Source organism: Nicotiana attenuata, unplaced genomic scaffold (assembly GCF_001879085.1).
Source record: "Nicotiana attenuata strain UT unplaced genomic scaffold, NIATTr2, whole genome shotgun sequence".
Classification (NCBI taxonomy): domain Eukaryota; kingdom Viridiplantae; phylum Streptophyta; class Magnoliopsida; order Solanales; family Solanaceae; genus Nicotiana; species Nicotiana attenuata.
In genome coordinates, this window is record NW_017670854.1 from 394743 (window position 1) to 402958 (window position 8216).

Here is an 8216-nt window from a genome sequence, read left to right on the forward strand (position 1 = left end):
TCAACGTCCACATCGGTGGTTAGCAAAAGTGGTAGGATTTTCCCTATAAAGGAGCCTAATGTTTAGGATTTAAACACACCTCTCATTTGCCTTCTTATCTGTTTAAGGCATTTGTATCTTCTCTCTTTAGTATTATTTCACTTGTATTTTGGAGTGGAATAAAATATTGGTTGTGTCCGAGGAGTAGGCAAAGTTAGCCGAACCTCGTAAATTCTGGTGTTCCTTTTATTGTAGCTTTATTGTCTTATTTATTATTTAGTGGCTACCATATTTTTTTGGTATAGTAGTTGTGACTCATTCACACTATATACATTTGGCTTCCGCAACAATTGGTATCAGAGCCAAGGTACTGTCTAAGTATGCTCTGTGGTTGCAGCCTAGTCTGATCTTCCACATCACAAAAGATTTATCTTGGTAACTGAGCCAAGGTACTGTCTAAGTATGCTCTGTGGTTGCAGCCTAGTCTGATCTTCCACATCAGAAAAGATTTATCTTGGTAACTGAGTCAAAGTTCTGTCTGAGTATGCTCTGTGGTTGCAGCTTGGTCTGATCTTCCACACCAAAAAGGAAATAATCTTGATTTGTGTCGTCAGCTATTAAATAATATTTGTGTCAAAATAGGAGACAATAAACAAGAAGAATCTACATCAAGTGTCAGCAGTACATCATCATTGGCATCTTTGCTTATGACAAGAATTGTGTCAAATGTGAAATTTGCGGTAGAAATTTTTGACGGGTCCGGACATTTTGGGATGTGGCAAGGTGAGGTTCTAGATGTCCTTTTTCAACAAGGGCTGGATCTTGCCATTGAAGAAAAGAAACCAGATGTTATTGGAGAAAAAGATTGGAAAATTATCAATCGTGTTGCTTGCGGTACCATTCGATCCTACCTTGCTAGAGAGCAGAAATATCCATACACAAAGGAAAATTCTGCAAGTAAATTATGGAAAGCACTGGAGGATAAATTTTTGAAGAAAAACAGTCAAAATAAATTGTACATGAAGAAGAGACTGTTTCACTTCACCTATGTTCCTGGTACTACGACGAATGAACATATCACCAGTTTCAATAAGTTGGTCACAGATTTGCAAAATATGGATATAACTTATGATGATGGTGACTTGGCCTTGATGTTGTTGGCGTCACTTCCTGATGAGTACGAGCACCTTGAAACCACTCTACTCCATGGAAATGACGAAGTTTCTCTCAGAGAAGTTTGTTCGGCTTTGTACAGCTATGAACAAAGAAAGCGAGAAAAACAGAAGGGCGGAGAAGGAGAAGCACTGTTTGTCAGGGGTCGTCCTCAAAATCAAACGAGGACAAAGAAAGGAAGATCTAAGTCAAGATCTAAACCCAGCAAAGATGAATGTGCCTTTTGTCGAGAAAAGGGGCACTGGAAGAAAGATTGTCCGAAGTTGAAGAATAAGGCCAAACATAACAATGGAAAGGCCATTATAGATTCAAATGTAGCTGATTGTGATGATTCAGACTTCTCATTAGTTACAACAGAGCTATCAACATCATCAGACATATGGTTGATGGACTCAGCTTGTAGCTATCATATGTGTCCCAACAGGGACTGGTTCGTGGAATTTCAAGAAGGAGAATATGGAGTCGTCCACACAGCGGACAACAGCCCTCTTACCTCATATGGCATTGGTTCAATACGATTGAGGAACCATAATGGAATGATCAGAACATTAACAGATGTTCGATATGTACCAGATTTGAAGAAGAATCTCATCTCTGTGGGAGCCTTAGACTCAAAAGGGTTCAAAATCATTGCAGAAAATGGAGTGATGAGAATATGCTCTGGTGCACTGGTGGTAATGAAGGCTAATCGGAAGAACAACAACATGTACCGCTATCGTGGTAGTACAATTATTGGGATAGCGGCAGTGACGTCCAGTGACGACAAAGAGGTAGAAGCAACCAGGCTGTGGCACATGCGCTTGGCACATGCTGGAGGAAAATCCTTGAAAACTCTATCAGATCAAGGATTGTTAAATGGAGTAAAGACTTGCAACTTGGAGTTTTGCGAGCATTGTGTCAAAGGGAAACAGACAAGGGTTAGATTTGGTACAGCAATCCATAATACTAAAGGCATTTTGGATTATATACACTCTGATGTTTGGGGTCCTTCCAAAACACCTTCATTGGGTGGGAAACACTATTTTGTAACCTTTGTTGATGATTTTTCTCGAAGAGTGTGGGTGTATACAATAAAGAGCAAAGATGAAGTGCTGGGAATTTTTCTCAAATGGAAAACGATGGTAGAGAATCAAACAGGCAGGAGGATCAAGTGTATTCGCACAAACAATTGAGGTGAATACAAAAATGATCATTTCAATAAGGTCTGTGAAAATGATGGCATCGTCCGACACTTCACTGTCAGACATACACCACAACAAAATGGAGTGGCAGAACGCATGAACCGGACCTTGCTGGAGAAGGTACGGTGTATGTTGTCTAATGCTGGCTTGGGCAAAGAATTTTGGGCTGAGGCAATTACATATGCATGCCACCTCATTAATCGTCTACCATCTGCTGCTATTGATGGCAAGACACCATTTGAAAAATGGTATGGAAAGCCTGCTGTAGATTATGACTCTTTGCACGTGTTTGGCTCAACTGCATATTATCATGTGACAGAGTCAAAATTGGATCCAAGGGCAAAGAAGGCTATTTTTATGGGGATTACTTCAGGAGTCAAAGGATATCGCTTATGGTGTCCTATGACAAAGAAAGTAATATTCAGCAGGGATGTTACCTTCGATGAATCTGCAATGGTAAATAAGGTAACAAATAAAAATACCAAACAAGATGATGGTGCTTCTAAGCAGGTGGAGTTTGAGGGAAAATTTATTTTTCCTACACAAGAAGCAGAGGAGGAAACAAATGAAGATTATCCTCTGGAAGGAGAGCCAGTATAGGAGATTCCAACTCAGGAACCTCAACAACAACTTGAATCAATAGCAACCAGCAGGCCAAAAAGGACAATAACGAAACCTGTTCGTCTCATAGAGACAGTTGCTTGTGCAACCGCAATTGTAGCTGATGATGTTCCTACCACTTATAAAGACGCAGTCCAAAGTTCAGAAGAAGATAAGTGGAGGATTGCCATGGATGATGAAATACAGTCCCTTCATCAGATTCATACATGGAGATTGGCCAATCTCCCGAAGGGAAAGAAAGCAATTGGGTGCAAATGGGTATTTGCAAAGAAGGAAGGATTTCCTAACCAAGTAGATGTTCACTACAAAGCAAGATTGGTGGCCAAAGGATATGCTCGAAAGGAGGAAATTTATTACAATGAAGTGTTTTCTCCAGTTGTAAAACATTCCTCCATTAGAATTATGTTGGCTTTGGTAGCACAATTGGATTTGGAACTAGTTCAGATGGATGTAAAAACTGCATTTTTACATGGAAACTTGGAGGAGGAAATCTACATGACTCGGCCAGAAGGATTCAAAGTTGTTGGAAAGGAAAATATGGTGTGAAAACTTGAAAAATCATTGTACGGTTTGAAACAATCTTCTAGACAATGGTACAAACGATTTGACAAGTTTATGTTGCAGCAAGGGTACAAGAGAAGCAAATATGATCATTGTGTGTATTTGCGCAGGCTTAAAGATGGTTCCTTTATATATCTTCTCCTATATGTTGATGATATGTTGATAGCTTCCAAGAATTTGGAAGAAATTGATAAGTTGAAGATTCAATTGAAGAAGGAGTTCGAGATGAAGGATATGGGTGAGGCAAAGAAAATTCTTGGCATGGAGATAATAAGAGATAGACGTTCAAAGAAACTTAGTTTGTCTCAGAAAGAATATTTGAAGAGAGTACTACAACGTTTTGGCATAGATGACAAGACTAAGCCAGTTAGTACTCCACTTGCTCCCATTTTAAGCTAAGTACTACTATGTCGCCAAAGGATGAAGCTGAACGAGAGTATATGTCAAAGGTACCATACGCAAATGTTGTTGGTAGCTTGATGTATGCAATGGTCTGTACGAGACCTTACATTTCACAAGCTGTTGGAGTTATTAGCAGATATATGCATAATCTAGGAAAGGAGCATTGGCAAGCTGTGAAGTGGATTCTACGGTATATTCATAATATTGTAGATGTTGGGTTAGTTTTTGAGCAGGAAAGCAATCAGTCTGCAGTTAGATATTGTGACTCAGATTTTGCGGGTGATTTGGACAAACGAAGATCAACTACTGGTTATGTGTTTACTTTTGCAAAGGCACCAGTTAGTTGGAAGTCTACTTTACAGTCAACAGTTGCTTTGTCTACAACAGAGGCAGAGTACATGGCTATTAGAGAGGCTGTGAAGGAGGCAATTTGGCTTCAAGGATTGCTAAAGGAGCTTGGTGTTGAACAAAAAGGTATCACATTTTTTTGTGATAGTCAAAGTGCTATTCAATTAGCGAAGAACCAAGTTTATCATGCTAGAAGAAGGTGGAGTCACGGTGAAGAAAATTCATACTACGGAGAACCCTGCTGATATGCTGACAAAAGTGGTGACTGCAATTAAGTTTCAACATTGTTTGGATTTGATCAACATTGTTGAACACTGAAGATTGAAGATGAAGACACAACCAAAATTTATTATAGAGAGAAAATTGAAGATGTGAAATTTTTGCCAAGGTGGAGATTTGTTGAAATGTCAAAATTTTCAACGTCCCACATCGGTGGGTTAGCAAAAGTGGGTAGGATTTTTCCCTATAAAAGGAGGCCTAATGTTTAGGATTTAAACACACCTCTCATTTGCCTTCTTATCTGTTTAAGGCATTTGTATCTTCTCTCTTTAGTATTATTTCACTTGTATTTTGGAGTGGAATAAAATATTGGTTGTGTCCGAGGAGTAGGCAAAGTTAGCCGAACCTCGTAAATTCTGGTGTTCCTTTTATTGTTGCTTTATTGTCTTATTTATTATTTAGTGGCTGCCATATTTTTTGGTATAGTAGTTGTGACTCATTCACACTATATACATTTGGCTTCCGCAACAGATAGCTCATCTCTTTTTAGAAGAAAATAAAAAAGAGTTGAAGGTTGAATTTTCACATTGGAGAAATGTGTTAAACGGACAATAAATTGAAGAATCCATTAACATAAAAGAGTTCTCATGAGGATTATTTCAATATACTCTAAAGTACGTAATTTATGAGTTTTCAATCATCTTTATTTTTATTTTTATTTATTAAAGCCCGCTGATCGAAATCTTAATCTTGATCATCTAGTTTCTTAACTGAAGTTGTGACCACAAAAATAATTTTAGACTTGTACGAATGAATTGAAGAATAAATATAATTATCAACATGATCAGAATGTGAATTTGAAGAGACAAATTGGCACATATTACTTGTATTTCTCCAAGAGAGAGCAAATTGTCAAGATCTCTCTCGTTATGTTGATGTCTAATGTATTTGTTTACATACTCAATGGGGGAGGAAGCACATGTCTCAAGAACTCTCCCTAATTTTCTTGGTTTGCTCTTTTCCTTTGTTTGGAATGGAACTTGGACCAACAGGAAAGTTGTCTTCATGTGACATATAGGTCAGGGATTCGAGTCGCAGAAGCAGCAACTAATACTTGCATTATGGTAGGCTATCTACATCACACCCCTTGGGATGCGACCCTTTTCCGAATCCTATGTGAATGCGAGACGCTTTTGTGCATCGGGCTGCGGCTCGTTCTATCTATTGAAAAAAATTAATAAATTTTTTTATTTATTAATTTCCTAGCTTTACTGGGGGTGTTGTATTATTTTGAAAAGATGAGGGGGGGGGGGGATGGCCTTACCTCCAAAGATTACAACACAAGGACAAAGGATGTCCTTCAAAAGGAACAAGAGAAGTATTATCACTTACCCTCTGTTCCAAAATAAAAAAATATGCTACGAATATTCAACTAACAGAAGAATTTGCCTTATCATATTTTGCTCTAATGGTAGGCATTTGCAATCTGTCCAAGATGAACGGGCCTTTGGCACCACTAGGAAGCTGTTGAAAATCGAGGAAAACCCTGTTGACATGGTTTGACAAGGCAAGCTTAGCAAGATGGTTAGCCACTTGGTTGGACTCCCTAAAGCAATGAGTAGGCGTAACATTGGCATGGTTCATGATATGTGAGGTATCCTCAATAACTTTCTTCAGCTTGAAGTTATTGGTTTTCCCCTCCTTGAACATATTCAATACCAGCATAGAGTCAAGTTCGATGGTGAAGTTGGAGTATCCATTAATTGCACACCAGTTGATCCCAAAGAAGGCAGCTTGTGCTTCGGCACAATTGTGACTATTGCACTTTGCAGTGGCAGAGAAGGCCATAATGAAGTCGCCTTGATCATTTCTGAGGACTCCACCTAGGCCAGCAGTGTCATTTCCTTCTACAAAACTTCCATTTGTATTGAGTTTAAGGGAGTTGCAACGAGGCTTCTCCCAGCACACAATGATGGCCTCCAGAATGGGTTGTAATTTCATCATCTTCTCACATAAATTGACCCAAGGCAATGTTAATTTGCAATTAGGAAAGACTCTGTGAATAGCAGCTTGAATGTTCCAGCATACTTGATGTATCATTTTGAAAAAATTGAATCATTTTTTGTCTCCATATTAACAAGAACACCTATTTTTCCAAATCTCCCAGCATATAATGATGGGAGTGATATGTAGAACAAGCTTGTGAACAGCACTGTTGTGTTTCTGTTGCCACCATTGATTCAACCAACCTCTTATAGGAATTTGCATTGATTTTATTCCCAGAGGGGAGCCATTAAGTTTCCAAATGTACCTAGCTGCATCACTTTTCAAAAAAACATGTTGAATAGATTCTTATTTAGGGTTAGTGCAATAGTTACATTTCGAAATAATTTTCTTACCAAAGTTAAGAATAGCATCATCCAGAGGGAGCTTAGATAACCAAAGTCTCCAAGTTAAGAAAGAGAATTTGAAAAGGATACTAGAATATGTCATACCTTGCTAAGGAAATGATCCTTACTTTTTTTGTTCCTGAAGAAGCATAAAGTTGTTTTGTTGGAAAACTTACCATCCTCGGTGAGATCCCGCATAGCTTGATCCTTGGTATCTTGCTTGCCTATATGTATATTCATTATATGTTGAACCATCTCATCTGGTAGTCATTCCTTGAGCTTGTTGGTGTTCCAGGTCCCATCATAGATGAATTCTTTGACAGTAGCTTTGTTGTTGTTATGCCCAAGCATGTATGGGGCTAAGGGACCTTTACCAGTCCAATTGTCCCACCACATATTAGAATTCCCAGAACTAATCTGCCAAATGATGTGAGGCTCTGCTTTATCTCTAATTTGTATCATCTTTTTCTGGACATGTGAGTCACCAGAAGTCCTTTTTTACAGGCCGGGTGAAATCTTAGGCAATATTTATGCCTCATGAAGGTAGCTCAGAGAGATGGTATGGTTCTGAATCTCCACCACCTCTTAGTTGTAAGAGTGTTAGCAATATATTCCATCGTTCTCACATCAATGCCCCCCTCATCCAGAGGAAAACAAAGGTTCTTCTATGACCTCCAATGGTATTTCTTTTTGTCTCTAGAGAAACCCCAGAAGAAATTGGAGAAATGTTTTTCAAGCAAATTAAAGGTGCCTTGGGGGGGATAATGCAGAAAGAGTATATATTTGGAGAGATTGAAGCACATGTTTAATTAAGATCACTTTACCCCCATATAAGAGTAGCTTACCATGCCAGCCATTCAATTGTTTAACAACTTTATTCACCATATTATCAAAATATACTAACTTCTTCCTTCCAGTATAAATAGGACATCCTAGATAAGTGAAATGAAAGTTTTTGTCCATAAAGCCAGTAAAATTCCTTATCCTATTAATTCTAACAACACAAGAATTAGGGGCAGTAAGGAAAAAACTTTTATCAGTATTCACAAGTTGGCCAGAGCTAGGTTCATAGTTGTTAATGACCTTCATAATAAGGCTAATAGATTTGTCGTTGCCACTAGTAAAAATGACAATGTGGTCAGCATACGCCAAGTGATTAATAATAGGACCATTACTAGGCATAGAAAAAGGAATAAAGTTGTCATCCAAAAGAAGGTTATTAAGTGAGCAACTCAAAACTTCAGCTGCTATAATAAAGAGAGGGGGGAAAGGGGATCTTCTTATTTAAGTCGTTGACTAGATGTAAAAAAGCCTTTTCTGTTTCCATCAACAATGATGGAAT